The 19580-nt window shown below is 38.6% G+C and overlaps 1 pseudogene; it reads left to right on the top strand.

The window, feature by feature from the left end:
• LOC114030777 overlaps positions 1-6490 on the top strand; it is a 53456-nt pseudogene extending 46966 nt beyond the window's left edge.
• Positions 6491-19580: the final 13090 nt, after the last annotated feature.

The raw sequence follows: 19580 nt of genomic DNA, 5'->3' as shown, positions 1-19580 counted from the left end.
CATTCAATCAAGACTGCTCTCGCCAAAGTTACTAACGATCCCTTAATTGCCAAATCCAATATTCTCAACGCTCTTTCTTCTCCACATCTCTGCAGCCTTCCATACTGCTGATCACTCTCTTCTCCTTGGTTCCCTCTTCTCTCCAGGTTTCCCTGCTCTCTCTTGGTTCTCCTCCTACCTCTCTGACAGCTCTTCAGTCTCTTTTGTTGGGTTCTTCATCCAAGTTAAACCCATAGGTGTCCCACAAGACTCTCTCCTGGACCTTCTTCTCCCTAGATACTGCTAGGTGATCTCCCTGACACAAGTCTCTCCAACTCCAGGCCATTCTCCTCCACTCAGCTATCATAGTGAACTTCCTAAAGCACATCATCCAGTGACACCAGTCTCCTTGCTGTTCTGCACATAAGACACTAATCTATTTTCACTGGCTCTCTGTCCCCCTGCCTGGAATGTTCTCTCCTCTTCTCCACTTCCTGGCTTCCTTCAAGTCCCAGCTAAAGTCCCTCCTTCTATAAGAACCCCTTCCTGATCCCTCTTATCTCCGATTTATCCTATATAAATTGTTCATAATAATTGTCTCCCCTATTAGTCTGTGAGCTTCTCAAGAGCAAGGAATGTTGTTTTTTTAACCTTTCTTTGTATCCTCAGTACTTAGCATAGTACCTGCCACACTGTAAGTGCTTAATAAATGTTTGTTCGCTGACTGGCTGACTGAAGTAACCCAACGACAGATACCTAACAATTTTGGTCTGTGTAATTTATATATCATTTCTAAATTGTTCATACAATTTACAAATGGGTAATAAGTTTGAAATTGGTTAATTTTTTCTAGGGTAATACTTAAATTTTAAATGTCATATGTAAATATATAATCCCTAATGAAATACTGAGACAAATTTAAAATAGAGGTTAACTTCTCTACCTAAAAACTATTTTAATGAATATGGAGAACATTTTCATGAATATTTTGTGAAAAATAAATCATTTTATGTTATTGATGAAAGTAAACTAATGATTGTAAGGCACTCAAAAATATCTGAGTATAAGAATTTATAGAAATTGAAGGGGACAAGAAGAAGGAGCTATCACTCAAACTGAATACCAGGGAAACATCTGGGTCTAGCCTGAGACTATGAAAAAGGCCTTGAGGAGCTGAGATGTCTGGGAATACTAGGGATGAGAGAGAGTCAAGACAATATGAGGCTGCAGAGGAGAAGATCTCACTAAACAGTCTAAGAAAACAAAGACTGTTAATGAATAGAATATTTGGTCATATAATTATTCCAAATGGATGAAACATGAGGTGAAAATTTTTCATGTATAAAGAGGCATTTCCTTTGCAATGACCAAAAAGTCTTATATCCTGAGGTTCATTCTTAGGACAGGTAATCCACACCTCTCCCTCCCCAGAGCTTCCACCAGAATGTTAGAGATTCTCATCCAACAACTGCAACTGGTCTATACACACAATCAGTTGGACTAGTTGATAGAACACACTAATTTGTAACTACACTTAAACTGAAAGCCAACGGGCACACTATTAGAGTGCCAATAAAATGCTCACTTAAAACATGTATCTGTAAATTCCAGATAAAGGATGGCCTACATAGGGCCCATCGAATGTTTTGGTTCCTCTATTCCTGTGGTAGTGGGTTCTAGTCTCCAGGTCTTGGTCTCCAATGAGAGAATCTCAAACTACATTCAATTACATGGAGAAAAAAAGAAAATGGCTATTAATAACAATCAAATGCTAAAGAATAATTTGCATTAGATATACTCTTTTTCCCCCTCATGTTAGATATAGACCTCTCTGAAATGATGAAAGATGAATATTATGACTATAAATTTGTGAAGTGGATGATTAAAAATAAGGTAATAGGTTATTACCAACTCTAATATATTATTTTAGAAAAGTACAGAAGGGAATCTTTGTGTTGCTACTAAAGCACTATAAAAATGTTGCCTGGAGTTTCATTATTGTACCATCACAGCTGGTTGCTAAGATGGTGCTTTTTAAAATCTACCTCCTGAAAATTATAATGACTAAGACTTACCTGAGCTCTCTAAAATTCCTCTCCAAACCACTCTAAAATAATGCCTCAAAATGAATTTTGGAGCAGCAGAACCAAAAAAGGACAAGATAGAACAATTTTCCACCTCAATATGACTTAGAAGGTCAGCAGGAAATGTCTGTCTCGTTGAGGTGAGAGCAGAGCACAGTCCAGTACAAGTCACACCCAGCAATTCAGTAGCAGGCCTTGAGGGTGACTGAATCAACAGGTTCTGGAGCTCTCTGCCCACAGATGTACAATCTGTGGTTTGGACAATCGGTCAAAAAAAGTTTACAAAGGATCCTTTGCTGGCACTGGGTGCAGGACTCTGTCACAGTTCCAGGGCAAGGAGGAGTACTAGCACACTAGAGCATGTGGTCAAAAGGGGGTGGAGACCCTAGTCACAGGTCCAGGGTGGAAAAGAGTGCTTGTGGTTGCTGAAAGACCAGAGCATAGGTCAGGAGAGTAGCAAATACACCTATCCTTAGTTAGATCATACTACATTAGAAGAACTGAAAACTTACACACACCCCAGAACTAGCTCTGAAAACAGCAACATGAAAAAGCTGAAGTTTGAGACAGCGCTCTTTCCACCCTGGGAGCAGAGCCCAACTTTAACATAAAATTAAAAGTCAAGAAATAGGCTGAAAAATGGGCAAACAACAACAACAAAAAAAAGAACCTGACCATAGAAAGTTATTATTATGATGGGGAGATCAAAACACAAACTCAGAAGAAGATGACAAAGTCAAAACTTCTACATCCAAAGCCTCAAAGAAAAATGTGAATTGGTCTCAGGCCCAAAAAAGAATTCCTGGAAAAGCTCAAAAAGGATTTTTTAAAATATGACAAGTAGAGGGAAAATGGGGAAAAGAAATGAGAGTGATGCAATAAAATAATGAAAAAGAGGCAACAACTTGGCAAAGAAAGCATACCAAAAAAAACTCAAAAAAAACCCACCTAAAAAAGAATAGGCTAGATGGTAAAAGATGCACAAAAATCCACTGAAGAGAAGAACTTCTTAAAAAAAGCAGAACTGGACAAATGGAAAAGGAGGTACAAAAGCTCATTAAAGAAAGTAATTCCTTAAAAATTAGAATTGGGGAAGTAAAAGCTAATGACTCCCCATGAGACATCAAAAAAACAATAAAACAAAATCAAAAGAATGAAAAAATAGAAGAAAATGTGAAATATCTCATTGGAAAAACAATTGACCTGGAAAATAGATCCAGGAGAGATAATTTAAGAATTTTTGGATTGCCTGAAAGTCATGATAAAAAAAAAAAGATCCTAGACATCATCTTTCAAGAAATTATCAAGGAAAACTGTCCTGACATTCTAGAATCAGAAGGTAAAAAGTAAAATAATCCAGTCACCTTCCAAAAGAGAATCTGAAATGAAAACTCCCAGGAATATTATAGGCAAATTCTAGAGCTCCCAACTCAATGAGAAAATATTGCCAGCATCTAGAAAGAAACTGATCAAATATCATGGAGCCACAGTCAGGATCACACAAGAGTTGGCAGCTTCTACATTAAAGGAACTGAGGGCTTGGAATATGATATTCCAGAGGGCAAAGGAGCTAGAATTACAACCAAGGATCACCTACCCAGCAAAACTGAGTATAATCTATCAGGGCAAATGGCTAGTTAATGAAATAGAGGACTTTCAAGCATTTCTGATGAAAAGATTGGAGACGAATAGAAAATTTGACTTTCAAATACAAGACCCAAGAGAAGTATAAAAAGGCATACAGGAAAACAAATCATAAGAGATTCAATAAGGTTTAGCTGTTTACATTCCTACATGAGACAATAATAATACTTATTACTCTTAAGAACTTTATCATTATTAGGGAAATTAGAAGGAATATACATATACAGAAGGCATAGGTCTGAATTGACCATGATGGGATGATATCTAAAAAAAATAAAATTAAAGGGTAACAAAGAGGAATACACTGGGAGAAGGGGGAAGGGAAAAGTGGAATGGGGTAAATTATCTCGCCAAAAAGAGGTGCAAAAGAGCTTTTACCAAAGAGGTGGAGACTGAGGGGTGGGGGTAGCAGACAACACTTGGACCTTATCCTCATTTGAATTGGCTCAAAGAGGGAATACATACTCAGTTGGGTATAGAAATCTATATTACCCTACAGGAAAGGAGGAGGGGAAAGGGATGAGAGGAGGCTAATAAAAGGGAGGGTGGATTAGAGGAGATGATGGTCAGAAGCAAAACACTTTTGAGGGTGAACCACGGAGAGAGAGAGAGAGAGAGAGAGAGAGAGAGAGAGAGAGAGAGAGAGAGAGAGAGAGAGAGAGAGAGAGAGAGAGAGAAGGATAAATGGAAGGATAAATAGGATAGAGGGAAATATAGTAATTATAACTGGGAAAAGTTTTATAGCAAGTTTCTCTGATAAAGTCCTCATTTCTCAAATGTATAGAAAACTGAATCAAATTTATAAGAACACAAATCATTCCCCATTTGAAAAATGGCCAAATGTTATCAACAGGCAGTTTTCAGAAGATGAAATCAAAGCTATCTATAGTCACAGGAAAAAAATGTTCTAAATCACTGTTGATTAGAGAAATGAAAATTAAAACAACTCTGAGGCACCACCTCAAACCTATCAGATTAGCTAACAGAAAAGGAAAATGACAAATGTTGGAGGAAATATGGGAAAATGGAGACATTAATGCACTATTGGTGGAGTTGTGAACTGATCCAACCATCCTAGAGAGCCATTTGGAACTATCCCCAAAGGGCTACAAATCACACATACCATTTGGTTCAGCAACACCACTGCTAGGTCTATATCCCAAAGAGATTTTTTTAAAAGGGAAAAGGACCTATTTGTACAAAAATATTTATAGCAGCTCCTTTTGTGGTGGCATAGAAATGGAAACTGAGGGGATGTCCATCAGTTGGAGAATGGCTGAGCAAATTGTGGTTTATGATTGTGATGGAATACCATTGTGCTTTAATAAATTATGAGCAGGAAACTCTCAGAAAAATCTGGAAAGACTTACATGAACTAATGCAAAGTGAAGTAAGTAGAACCAGGAGAACATCTTACACAGTAACAACAATATTGTACAATGATCAACTGTGAATGACTTAGTTATTCTCAGCAATACAATGATCCAAGACAATTCCAAAGAACTTATGATAAAAAATTCTAGTCACTTTCAGAGAAAGAACTGACTGAGTCTGTAGATCGAAGCATCCTTTTTTTAAAATTTATTTTTCTTGGGGTTTTTTTGGGGGGGCAGTGTTTTCTTTCACAATATAACTAATATGGAAATGCTTTATATGATTGCACATGTATAACCTATATCAAATTGCTTTCTTCTCAATGGAGGGGGAAGAAGAGGGAGAGAATCTGGAAATCAAAATTTTAAAAAACAAATGTTAAAAATGTTTTACATATAATTGGAAAAAATAAAGACAAAAAAGGAAAATTATCATGACTACCTAAAATCAATTTGTTTCTAATGTGAATAGTCACTAAAATAGTGTTAAATTTAAACCTATGGTAACATTTTAACTTATAGTTTATTATAAATTGTTATGTTTATTTTCTTTAGAAATTACCAGCCATTCCTGTTACAGTATTCTGTAGCACCAAAAAAAAAAGAAAGATTTTGAGAAATATGTACGGTTTTGCTTCATTAAAGTAAGTTTATGTTCTGCTCTAGTGAATCACAGAATTTCCTCTGATATGAAAGAGAGACAGACAGACTGACAAATAGCATTTATTAAGCGCCTCACTATGTGCCAGATGCTATGCTAAACTTTCAGAATACAAATACAAGCAAAAGCAAAGATAGTCCCAGCCCTTATGGGCCTTACATTCTAATGAGGAAAGACAGCCATAAAAGAAGGTGGGGGGGGGGGGGGAAACAAAGTCAAGAAGTAGTTTAGGGAATCATGAGTTGACTGTTTTTTTGATCGATGATTGTGGGTGTGAGTACTTTCTCCAGGAGAGGTGCAGTCTCATGTCCTTGAGGGATGTTCTGTTCTAGTGGTGCCTAGAGCTCAAACATATCACACACATTACTAGTTTTAAGTTCGCTAATCCTACAAAACCTGGAACACCATCTTTCTCCCTTCCACCTTAGAAATCTTAATCTTCCTTTACAGTTACTCCAAATTCTCTGTCCTCCATGAAGACTGACAGAGTCATTTGACATTGATCAAGCCTCTTCTTTTCTAGCACTTAATGCACTGTCAGATATTTAATTAGGCTGTAAGTTCCTGAAACACAGGGAATAGTGTCTTGGGTATTTTTTTAGCCATCAGTTTCTCTACACATGTGGATAATAAATACTTGTTAAATAATAACTTATAGATCTTTTAATAATTATATTCTTCATTTAGAGCAAGACAGTACCCTGGATGCTTTTGAGAAGATCATCAAAGCCTGGAGGAAGGAATCCTAATTTTTGCCAACATACCTTTGTGTGCCTTTTGTTAATTTAACAAAATGAAGTTGCTGCCACCTACTGGATATTGGAAAAGAAATCTTTTAGTACAAATAATATAATTTATTGAATCTCACAGGACACTGTCATATAATGTGGGGACTTTAAAGGAAAATTAGTAGAAATATGCAAAAAAAAAGTTGACTATTGGCTGCAAGAAGGACATGGAAAGAAGTAAAAATAGCTGCATTTCAGAATTTCAGGCAAATCTTGGAACAGAACTAACAAATGGAGCTTGATAAGTTATTCCCAACCTTTTTTATACTCTGTGTTTACTTTATATTACTGCGTACTTCTTCCCCAAGGTGTCATATTTAACATATTTTGGATGCTTCATAATAAAGTTATGAGAAATATGTTATGCTCTTCATGCTTCACGGCTCACACTGTTAGTACTTTACATAATCATCAAACCCTTGGATTGTGCAGTCCTTATTCTAGGTTTTCTCCCTTGCCACCTTATTTGTGAAATTGTCCAATATGGAAGAGGGAAATGAAGTATTTCCATTTCTTTTCGGGAAGGGGAACTACCACCATATGCTAACAAAATATAGTCATTTTCCTTTCATAGAGAGTCACTCTGCAGACCTGGTTGTTTAATGAGGCTCATTCCCATGTTCATATTGGCCAACACAAATTTAATACCTGAAACAGGACTCTGTACATAGTAGGGACTTAATTCTTGGTAAATTAATTCAAAAAAACTTCAAGTACAACCTTAGTCTTAATTTTAACTTTTTTTCTAAAAATCATATGAAGCTATCTTCACAGCTTTCTCTCAGAGCAAACAAATCTGCAGAATTTTACAAGATGCATAAATCAAAAAATGCAAGATGTATTCTTAAATTCATTTTTAACAAAATCTTGAAATTTCATTTGTAAACTTTTGAGGGGGAAAGCTCAAATAATGCTGGTCTTTAATCCTTGATGGGTTTTGAAGTATATGGCTTTGGGAAGGTAGGTAGGAAAGAAGACCTAAAATCAGTTTTTACATAAATTTTATAACAATTCAGGTTTAGTCTCTGAGGAGGAAGAATTAGTTGGCTGTTCAAAAAGGGAGGCAACTTATTTTTACTTAACTGACCATAATAGAAAAAAATGCTAAACAAAGATTATACTTTGACTTCTTAGCTATGAAATTTTGCCATCAAACAGGTTAGATATCATAGAAAATGGCACCGTAGCTGGTGTGGAAGACACAGCTGTATAGTATGATGAGATTAATATTGATTGGAAATGCCAATTATTTCTACAATTTATTCTAAGCGATCCCCAGATTGCTGTTTGTCAGCAGGTGAACTTCCTGTCTAATTGGGAATGATTGGGTAATTAGATGTATCCTCTCTCAGCAGCAATGAAATGAAGCCCTGATGCCTTAGTGAGTTGTTTTTGTCTCCCTCCTGAATTATCTGACTAAGGCTAAAGGGAACCTTCACTTGATCGGGTAATTCCTGATTTTATATATTCTGGTAATTCTGGAAGTAGCTAATTATTTTAATCAGAAGTCCTATGTTGGGGGTAGGAGGGAATCAGAGAATGTCTGTCAGCAGAAAAGGGATCGTTAAATGTGTTTTATCCTCCCACAGTCTTAGTGCTTCAGAACTGACCATTTGAACTTTTTAGTATGAGTGTAGAGGCAATGACTTTCTATCAGTAACAAAAATTAGCTTAAAGAGAGTTCAGACATCTAAATGTTTTCTTTAAAAAATATAATTTTTTTCAGCTGCCAAAATTGTTCAGATTAGCATTTTTAAGACCAAACTAAAACCTTTGTTGAAGGTTTGAAAGAAATGACACCACCTGATACAGAGACTAAATAGTAAATCCTGTCCCACAAAGAGTGCTTTTTAAATTTATGTTACCCAAATCTTTTGCCTTTTCTCTAGGGACTGTATGTTAGTTAAACTCTAGGAGGTATTTAATGTTCGTTGAATCTTAATTACTGAAACTCAATGCCTTTATAATGTCCTTTATAAAGTAATGCCTTTAAAAATCCTAGAACAGCCTAGAGGAAAGGGGGAGATAATGACTAAAATGAATTATTTGTCTTTTTGCTGTCCACATTTCTCTTCTACCTCACTGCTATTGAGAAGAGTTGACTATAATCACAATTCCTGAGGACTGTGATGAAACAGGCTACCCTCATCCTGAAAGAGAGGTGATGGATGTAGTACAAATTGAGATATATTTTTTGACATGGCTGGTGGGGAATTTTGCTTTGCTTAACTATACATGTATGACTAGGATTTTGTTTTTCTTCTTCAATGTGTGGTTGGGGAAAGTGAGGAGGTGGAAGAGAGAACGCAGATTTTCATTGATTGAAAAAAATAAACATTTTTAAAGAGTTGGCTATTCTGTTAGAATATAGAGTTACTGGAAGTTAGAATAAAAAAGTTAATTTACCTGAGATTTTGGACGGGACACAGTAATATCACCCCACCAACCTAACACCCGATACAACCTTTGAACTGGAGTCCCCTCTGGCACAAAGAGCTCAACCACCCTGGGGAGCTGTTTCTCCACTTAATAGCTCAGAGCCCCCACCCAGAATTCTGAGAAAAAACCTCTGTACTGGCCAGCCCAATGTCCCTCTTTCAAATACACTGCCCATATCATTACAAAAAGCAAATGAAATAAAGGACAAATGGCTTACTCTGGACCCCAAATATAGATAATCCTCAAATGAAAGCCTTGGAATCACCATCTTGGGGTTACCAATTCTCTTCTAGCTGAGGGGCCTCTCAACAATGAGAGATGGTGGATTTTGAGCTGGAAGGGGCTTACCACCCTCCTTGTTTTAGAGGTGAGCAAAGGGAACCTGAACTAAAGAGGTTGGTAACTTGCCCAAGATCATAAAGCTAGTGTCGGGACAGAATTTAAAACTCTGGTCTTGCTGGTCTAGGACTCTATCCATTATGCCCTGCTGCCTCATTCACCTCATTTCACATTTACACACACACACACACACACACACACACACACACACACACCCATCCCATCTGCTTGGTCATATCTATAGTCTCACACAATTCCACACTGATCTCATCTTTCCCCTGTATTTTCTTGTTTAACTAGACACAGCCAGATAAATGAACTTTGCCTTCCAACTCTCCCCCCACCCAGTTCTTCAGGTGATTCATCTGCCTTTGCACATAGTATTTAATGAATTAATGGAATCAAATGGTTCTCCTTGGAAATCCCACCCCCACTCCTATACTCATACTTCAAGAGGTAATAATCTTGTTACATCAATTGCTCAGTCCACAATTAAGCACGTGGTAGGTGCTTAATAAATGCTTGTTTCCTAAACTGGAAATTGAGGGAATGCCCATCAATTGGGGAATGGTTGGATAAGTTGTGATATATGAATGTAATGGAATATTATTGTGCTATAAGAAATAATGAGCAAGCAGACTTCAGAAAAACCTGGAAAGACTTGTATGGACGGATGCTGAGTGAAGTGAGCAGAACCAGGAGAATATTGTACACAGTAATAGCCACATTATGCAATGACTTTGATAAACTTAGCTCTTCTCAGTAATACAAGGATCTAAGACATCTCCAAAAGTCTCATGATGGAACATGCTATTTACATCCAGAGGAAGAACTATGGAGTTTGAATACGATTGAAGTACACTATTTGCTCTTTTTTTTTCCTTCTGTTTTGTTTTGTTTCTTCTTTCTTGTGGTTCCTCTTATTGGTTCTAATTCTTCTTTACAACATGACTAATGTGAAAATATGTTTAATAGGAATGTATATGTAGAGCCTATATCAGATTGCATGCCGTCTTGGGAAGGGAGGAGGAGAGGGAGAGAAAATTTTAAACTCAAAAGCTTATGGAAGTGAATGTTGAAAACTAAAAATTAATTAATTTAAATAAATAAGTAAGTAAATGTTTATTTCCTTCCTTTCCCCCTCATAGGGCTTTGTTCCAGGGCACTGAAATTTTGAGGACACACATAGCACTGTCTCAGTGCATGTTTCCTACCAGTTACCTACCGAATTCTACTTCCCAGCCCAACTGGTTCTCTGTCCTGGGACACTCTTCTTTCCAAACGAGCTCCCCAAACCCCAAAATTTCTAGCTAATGTCTCTGCATCTCTGAGCCTCCGACAACTATAAGATTATCAGTTGCTGGGGAGAAACTTCCCCACTAATGAAATCATAGAAATGGATAGATGTTTACAAAACATAAAATATCCATTAATAGAACAAGAAATAACCCAATTTTGGAGGAAGAAATTAAGCAAGCCACAAATGAACTGAAAGAGGGGGAAAAAACCTAAGGACTACATGAACATACAAGCAAATTCTATCAAACATTCAAAGAACAATTCATTCCAATATTACACAAAGTATCTGTAAAAAAAAATAGCAAAAGAAGGGGTCCCACATAATTCCTTCTACGGTATAAATATGATCTTGATATCTGAATCAGTGAGAGTCCAACCAGAGAAAGAAAACTTTCTTCTGAAAGCATCCTCCATTCTTTTGTGGGCCTCACTTCTGATTCTTCAGCCTTCCTTCTCTACCATAGTGTCCCTTGGGTGCCTCCTGAATTCACTCCTACCACCAACAATTTTCAGCTTCCTTTTATGTCTTGTTTGCCCATTAGAATGTAAGCTCTAGAAGGCGGTAAGTGTCTCTGTGTTTCCATTTGTATCCCGTTTGCTTCTATTTGCATGTTTAACATGGCGAGGGAGGGGGGCATCTCCAGTCATCCTGATTCATATCTTACCACTGGATCCAGATGGCTCTGGAGGTGAAAGTGAGGCTGTGCACAGCCCTCCCTCACTTAAATCCAATTGCAAGTCATGGCATCATCTTCCTGAAGTCATGGTCCTCTTCAAGAACAAAGGACAAGCAACAACAATGTTTAGCATAGTTCCTTGCGCACAATTAGTAAGCTGAATAAATGCTTGTTGACTTGATTAACGATCACTGATGTGAAAATTTTAAATAATACATTAGCAAAGAGACTACAGCAGCATATCACAAAGCTTATACATTATGGCTACAGCCAGCACTACATGTAATGGAGATAAACCAGAGTCCTTTCCAGTAAGACCAAGAGTGAAGCATGTTCATTGTGACCACCAGTAAAGCTAAAGCAATAAGATAAGAAAAAAAATTGAGGGAATAAACTTAGGCAAAGAAGGAAGAAAATTAATAGTTTTTTAAATAATATGATGGTGTAATCAGTCTGTTAATGAACATTTATTAAGAGGTTACCATGTGCCAGGCACTGTGCTAAGTGCTAAGGATGTAAAGAAAGAAAAAAGACAGTCCCTGCCCTCAAAGAGCTCACAATCGAATGTGGGAGACGAAGAGGTGGCTGACCCAGATATTTCCCTTAAATGATGGGGCTAGCTAGGAAGAGATTTCTGTTCCCCACCCTCCACCTTCTTCCATCAGAGGGAAAAAGGGGCCCCAGGTACAGAGGGTACTGCTGAGGTATGAGTTGCTGGTTGATGTGATCTTGCAGAAAAAGGAGGTTTGTGGTGTGTGGAATAAAGTCTAGAGAAGTGCAGCTGGGTGGGAAATGTGCCTAGAGAACCCAAAAGAGTCAACTAAAAAATAACTGAAACAATAAATTCACCAAAGTTGGGGGTTAGAAAATAAACCCACATTACTCTTCCAACATTTTTTTTAAATATGCCCAATAAAGACCAGCATGAAGAGAGAAAGAGAAAATCGTTTACAATACTTAGGGAGTAAATAAAATATTTGGAAGCTACCAAAATCATCATTTCCCACCTGGCAACTCTCTTGGACTCCATTATTGTCCCTGGAAAGCCATAGTCCTGCAAGATGGAATCAACTCTGAAACTCACATCTCCTTGGTAACCCCTCTCTTGGGGTATGTTCCTCCTTCTGACTGGAGAGGATGGAGGGTGGACATAGGAGATTTTCTCCTAGGTCCTCCACTTAAAGAGGGGGCATAGAGTACCAATCAGCTGCAAAATGTCAACATACTAATATGCAGCCACACCCTCACTGGTTATCCTCAGGTCCCTCCCCTGCTTTTCAGTTTCTTTTTATGTGTTTGTCTTCCCCCATTAGACTGTGAGATCCTTGAAGACAGGGACTACGTTTTGCTTTTCTTTGTATCTCCAGTGCTTAGCACATACTAGGCACATAATGAGTGTTTTTTGACTGACTGACCAAGATACACACAGGAACTAGATGAATACAACTACAAAATACTTTATGAAAATTAAGACGGACCTAAATAATTGGAGAAGTATTAATTCCTCGTGAGTTAGACTGAGCCAATGTAATAAACATGACATCACTACCTAAATTAATTTGCTTAGTGATATTCCAATCAGAATATCAAGGAATTCTTTTACACAACTTTAAAAAAATAATAAAATTAATCAGGAAGAATAAAAGAATCAAGACTCTTGAAAGAAATCATGAAAAAAAAAGGGAGGGAAGGAAGAGGGTTTGGCAATACCAGTTCTCAAAATATACAAGAAGGAAATAATCATTAAAACAATTTGACATTGATTTTTAAAATGGTGAGGTTGATTAGTGAAACAGGTTATACAACATACCAAAGCAAAAGACCCTAGTAGCCTAGTATTCAATAAACTCAAAAACTCCAGCCCCTGGGGTAAGGAGTCACTTTAACAAAAACTGCTAGGTAAATTGGACAGTAGGCTGGCAGAAATTAGGTTTAGACTAACATTTCACACCATATACCAAGAAACGCTCCAAATGGTTATATGACCTACATATAAAAGGACATATCATAAACAAAATAGAGGAATAAAGAAGAAATTACCATCAGATACATGGATAGCAGAAGGGTTCATGACCAAACAAGGGATAGAGAGAAGCACAGCAAATAAAACAGACAATTTTGATTGCATACAAAAGTTTTTGCACAATCAAATACAATACAGCTAAAATTAAAAAGGAAATAGCTAACTGGGGAAAAAGTCTTCGCATCAAGTTTCTATATAAGGAACTGATTCAAATTTGTAGAGAAATTAGCAAATACCCAGTTGATAAATGGTAAAAGATACAGGCAGCTAGGTGGCACAGTGGATAGAACACCAGGCCTGGAGTCAAAACCGGCCTCAGACATTTACTAGCTGTGTGACCCTGGGCAAACCATTGAACTGTTTGCCTCAATCTCCTCATCTGTAAAATGAGCTGGAGAAGGAAATGGCAAATTACTCCAGTGTCTTTGTCAAGAAAATCCCACATGAGATCAGGAAGAGTCAGACACGCCTGAAACAACAGCAGTGGTGTGAAGGATGGGTTAGCCAAGGTGGAGATCGGAGACAGGGGAAGCCGTTAGGCTAACAATGGCCTAGCCAAGAGCTAATGAGGGCACAAATGAAACCGGTGACAGAACTACTAAATATAGTTGTCAGGAGCTCCTGACTGGCGCCCAGCATGACCTCATACGAACTATTTAAGCTCCTTCCTTAGCTTCCTAATCAGCTCTATGGGAATACGGTACCGATGTGCTTCAAGAGGAGCAAGCACATTAACGGATCTAAACTCCTTTGATACCCGCAAGTCAAAGCAGTCCAAAATGTCAGTGTCCCATAGAGCCTTCTGACTGTTTGAAAGAGAGCAAAATCCTCATTAGGCTGAAATGCAGCTCATAATATCCCACTCAGGTAGGAAATTATGTAGAGACTTGAAAGGACCAGAAAAATTTCAGCCACTTTGAGTGTGGAGATTTGTGATTGATTTCACTGGACTTAGGAGAACATTTGTTGCTTCGGGGGACATGCCCAGGACCTGTAGTATATACTGAAAGGAAGACCTAGGCCTTGGGGATTTTTAAAAAATAGTCCAAAAAAAAAATCTCTCCAGTTTTCAAAGATCTGAATAACTAAGCTTCAGAAAGCAATAACTAACACTTCTTGCCCAGAGTAGATAATAAGGTGCGACCACAGCCAGATTTCAGTGCTATTGAAAAGAATAAAAATGATGACCCATAGATACTCTAACAGTGGGGATGTGATGGTAATGTACCACTGAGTTAGCTGCAGTGTTTCTATCGGAGACCTGGGTCAAGACAGATGCGTGAGAAAAGCTTCACTGATTCCAATGCTACTTTTATTCTGAATTTTGAGACAGGATGCCAGAGAAGAATGACATCAAAATCAGTGGAGGATTTCTGACATGCTGAGCCCCCTGTAGATGTAATTTTTTTAAAAGCTGAAATTTAATAGTTCATTTGTTTCATTTCTCTCCCCCTTGCCCCACAAGTCTACCACCAAAACAAAAGTAACTTTTGATAATTGAATTGTGACTATCCTAATGGCTGACTGTTTTGGAACTGTTTGTTTCAAGGTCACTTTCAATTTTGGGCAAAGAGATTGTCTTTCTTGCTTCCATTTAATTCAATTAAGCAAGTATTTGTTAAAAGCCTCCTGTGTATCAGGGGAAAAGAAAGGAGAGGAGAGGAGAGGGGAGGGGAGGGGAGGCAAAAAGAGGAAAGGGAAGGAAGGAGGTGGAGAAGGAGGAGGGAAGGAGGGAAGAAAGGAGAGATTGGGGAGGAAGGGAGGGAAGGAAGGAAGACAGGAGAGAAGGAGGCATAGGCTCTGCCTTCAGGTGGCTTCCGTCCTCACTCAGCTGATGATGACAATGGCTCTGGTAGAGAGCCTGGATACACGGAACTACAGAGCCAAGGTACGTATGCTGAGACAGTGAAGGAGACACAGAAGGAGCTAATTGTTTTGCATCATTAACTTCCAAAAATAAGTACACATATTTAACTCGAGGCCACTCCCTAAGTCTGGCCACTGGGTGGCGCAGTGGGATAGTGCACCAGGCCTCTTCCTGAGTTCAAATTTGGCCTCAGACACATACAAACTGTGTCCTGGGCAAGTCACTTAACCTTGTTTACCTCAGTTTCCTCATCTGTAAAATGAACTCACTAGCTGTGTATCCCTGGGCAAGTCACTTTTTGTCTCAATTCCTCATCTTTAAAATGAGCTGGAAAAGAAAATGGCAAATTCGAAGAAAATCCCCCAAAAATGGGGTCTCGAAGAGTTTGAGAAGACTGAACAACAACAAACGAGGATTTAAATTGCGAAGAAGGTGCCAGGCGCTTTCATTGCCAGAGTGGGTTTCTGCCCCAGGGAGTTCCCTATCACAGGAGAACCACAAATCCAGTCTCTATATAACAAAACCATGAAGTTAGAGATAAGAAGCACAGGGGGCTCTGTAGCCCTTCCATTCCAACACCCTGTCTCTCTGAATAGAGCTAAGGTACCTCTTCCGTGAAAGGTCAGAAAACTTATTTAGGAAGCGACCAAGGGTGGTGAGGCTAAGGGAAAGGAGAGTGGAAAGGCAGTCATAACATCTCACCGGAATCTTCCCATGGTCATTAACGGGCAAAGCCTTTTGGAATAAACCTGAGTTCATGGATGATGGGGAGATACTTGAATTATAGACTATTTTTTTAAGAAACGCAATGTAAGAACATGCAACAACACAAGCTAGATTAGCAGAGTTTGGCTTAGTCCTGGCGCTCAGGAGGAGGATTTGCTTTTTGAGCATATGATAACCCTTGCTTCCTCTTTGATGCCTTGCCTCACATGGCATAAGTCCCTAAATTTCATTGATAGTTGATTCTGTCTGCAAAATAGCCCTCCCAGGGGCAGCTTGGTGGTGCAGTGTTTAGAGCACCAGCCCTGAAGTCAGGAAGACCTGAGTTCAAATCCGGCCTCACACCAAACCCTTGATACTAGCTGTGTGACCCTGGGCAAGTCACTTAACCCCAACTGCCTTAAAAACCTCCCATCTGCCCCTTCCTTATTACCTACAGTCTGAATTATTGCAATGGCTTCCTAATTGTTTTCCCCATCCCATGTCTTTTTCCAATCAAGCCTGACCACTACCACTGGAGTAATCTTTCTACAGTAGCCCCACTTTGATCATGCCTCTCGATAACCTTTAAATGGTTCCCTACTTCCTGAAAGATCTAGTCCAAACTTCTCTGTATGCTATTTGAGGCCCTCTACAATTTAACTCCTCCCTACCTTTCCAAACCTAGCTTCTCTGCCACCTCCTCTCTGAAGTTTCCCCTGTTCAGCCCAACCAATAGTGGCCTCTCTCCTCTGCTTTATATCACAATATATTATAATATACTATATATAATATACACACTACTAAGGAGCAAAGTCCTTCAAAACAGAAATTGCCTAAATCCAGAGCAGATCATTAGAAGGACAGGAAAGTAAAAACTCAAAAAGGAAGAAACCATCACCAAGAGCCCTCATAATTTCATCCAGAACAGGTCATGCCAAACTAACCTCATTTAGTTTTTTGACAGGATTATGAGGCTAGTAGACATGACCAGTAATTTCCCTATATTTCAGCAAAGCATTTGCTAAATTTCTCATGATATTCCTGTTGATAAATTTAAGAGATATAAGATAACCACTACTATAATTCGATTCAGAATTGGCTAAATAAGTAGTCATTAATGATCAGATGTCAAGGTGAAAGGAGATCTCCAATGGAGTGCCCCAGGGTTCTGCTACTTAATACTTTTTTAAAAAAGACTTGTATAAAAGGGGCAGCTAGGTAGCTCAGTGGATACAGCACTAGCCCTGGAGTCAGGAGGACTTGAGTTCAAATCTAGCCTCAGGCTATTAGATAATACTCACTAGCTGTATGACCCTGGGCAAGTCACTTAACCTCGATTACCTCACCAAAAAAAGAAAAAAAAGACCTGTATAAAGGTAGAGGGAATGTGCTTATTGAATCTGCAAATGATAAAGCTGAGAGAGATCATTAAGTCATTGGATGAAAAAGTCAGGTTCAAAGGATCTCAACTGATATCTGCCTCAACTGGGGCCAGTAGGTGGCGCCATAATGCACAGAGCCCTGGGCTTGGCATCAAATCCAGCCTCAGGCACTTACTAGCTGTATGAACTTGGGAAAATCACTTAATCTCTGTCTGCCTCAGTTTCCTCAACTATAGAGTGAGGACCATATTTCACCTACCTCCCAGGGTTATTGTGAAGATCAAATGAGGTAATATTTGTAAAGAACTTAGCATAGTGCCTCTTACATTCCTTGTTGTTCAGTCATGCCTGACTCTCTGTGACCCTTTGGGTCATGCACGCCAATACTATCCATGGGGTTTTCTTGGCATAGACAATAGAGTGGTTTGCCATTCCCTTCTTCAGTGGAGCAAACAGAGGTCAAGTAACTTGCCTAGGGTCACAAAGCTAATAAGTGTCTGAGGCCAGACTTGAACTCAGTCTTCCTGACTCCAGGCCCAGTGCTCTATGCACTGAGCCATCTAGCTGTCTCCTAGGCAAATGGAGGTTAAGTCACTTGCCTGGTACATAATAGGTACTGAATAAATGTTTTCTTCCCTCATAGAACGCTGGGCAAAATCTAATAAAAAGAAATTAAGTAGGGATAAATATTAAGCATTCAAAGGATTCAAAAACTCAACTTCCTAAGTACAAGATGGGGGAGACATGATAAGAAAGCTGTTCATCTGAAAATAGTCTCAGGGTTTACAAACTTAACATGACTTAATAGTGGGATATGGCTGCTAAGAAAGATAATGCGATCACAAATACCATAAAGACAGTCATAGATCATAGAATTAGATAACTGATAACTATTTTCCCTTGCTCTGGTGGATCATACCTGCTATGTTGAATTCAGTTTAGGGTACTACTAACCCCCTTAGTTCAGTGGTTATTTAATCTGGGGTCCCAGAACTTTTGTTTTTAATTTTAATAACTGTATTTCAACCTAATGGGTTCCTTTTTCAATACTATATATTTTATATTAAATATATATTATATAATATATTACTATTATAATATATTATATTATATATGTTAATATATTATAGCTAGGTACACAGTGGGTAGAAAACTGGACTGTTCAATGAAAAATAGGACTGATGCCATGTGAGGGAAGGCATCAAAGAGGATGCTAGGGTTACTATTTGGTATATATGTATAATATATTTTATATCAATATAATACATTATATAATATATAATTTAGAATACATTATCTATTACACATATATTTATATTATGGATTTAAAAGCATGATTCTGAGAAGGGATACATAGGTTTCTCTAGACTGCCAAAGGGGTTCATGACACAGGAAAGGTTAAGAAACTCTGCCTTCAAATGATTGATTTGAGCCTGCAAAGTCCTGCTCTGGTGCCTCAAAATGGTGTGAAGGCGGTCCTTGATTCTTGAAGGCCATTGAACTTCTGGCTGCCTCTACCATCATGGATAGCTATAGCAACAAACTGTCTGCTTTCTGAAAACCAGGCTAGCTTGTGCTCAGCACCAAAGGCTGGCCATTTGGTGTTGGATTCTTTGGCCATGGCAACCTATGAAATAAAGAAAAATATAAAGCTGTCCTCAATCCTGAGGGACTTTGGCATATTCATAACTAATGATTGCTACACCTGGAACAGCAGGAAGCCATTCCTGGATCACTGCTTTGAGAAAATAGGGGCTATCCTAGCTTGGAGCCTCGGTGAGAGGAAGGTCACCCTTGACATTGCAAGGTTTGTATGCTAAAAGACCAGAGTATGAGCCAGGGCAGGATTACCTGCATTGTGTAGCCCAGAAGGAGAAGAGGAGGGTATTTTTAAAGTACCTACTGTGTACCGGGCATTATTTGTGAAGTGCTTTACAAATATTTATTTAATCCTCACAACAATCCTGAGAGGTAGGTACTATAATGAACTCCACTCTATAGTTGAGGAAACAGAGGCAGACAGAGGTTAAGCGACTTGCCCAGGGTCACAGAGCTAGTAAGTAACTGAGACTAGATATGAAATCAGGTTTTTCTGACTCTAGGCCCAGTTCTCTATCCACTGTGCACCTAGCTGTCCACCCTGGGATACCATGAGGTGTAGGAGCAGCTGGGGAAGGGGTACAGGAGAAGGGGTTCTAGGATTATACCTATAACCACAGCTGAAGCTTCAAAGGAAAAGTGCACCCTTAGAGACCAAATGTTTCTCCAACAACGATGGGAAGGAAAAGAGTCCTGGCATGAGCTATACAGGGGAGGGAGC

The sequence above is a fragment of the Vombatus ursinus genome, unplaced genomic scaffold (genome assembly GCF_900497805.2).
Source record: "Vombatus ursinus unplaced genomic scaffold, bare-nosed wombat genome assembly UNPS02005264.1, whole genome shotgun sequence".
Classification (NCBI taxonomy): Eukaryota; Metazoa; Chordata; class Mammalia; order Diprotodontia; family Vombatidae; genus Vombatus; species Vombatus ursinus.
Note: the sequence above shows the minus strand (reverse complement) of the source record. Positions and strands in the feature narration are given on the sequence as shown.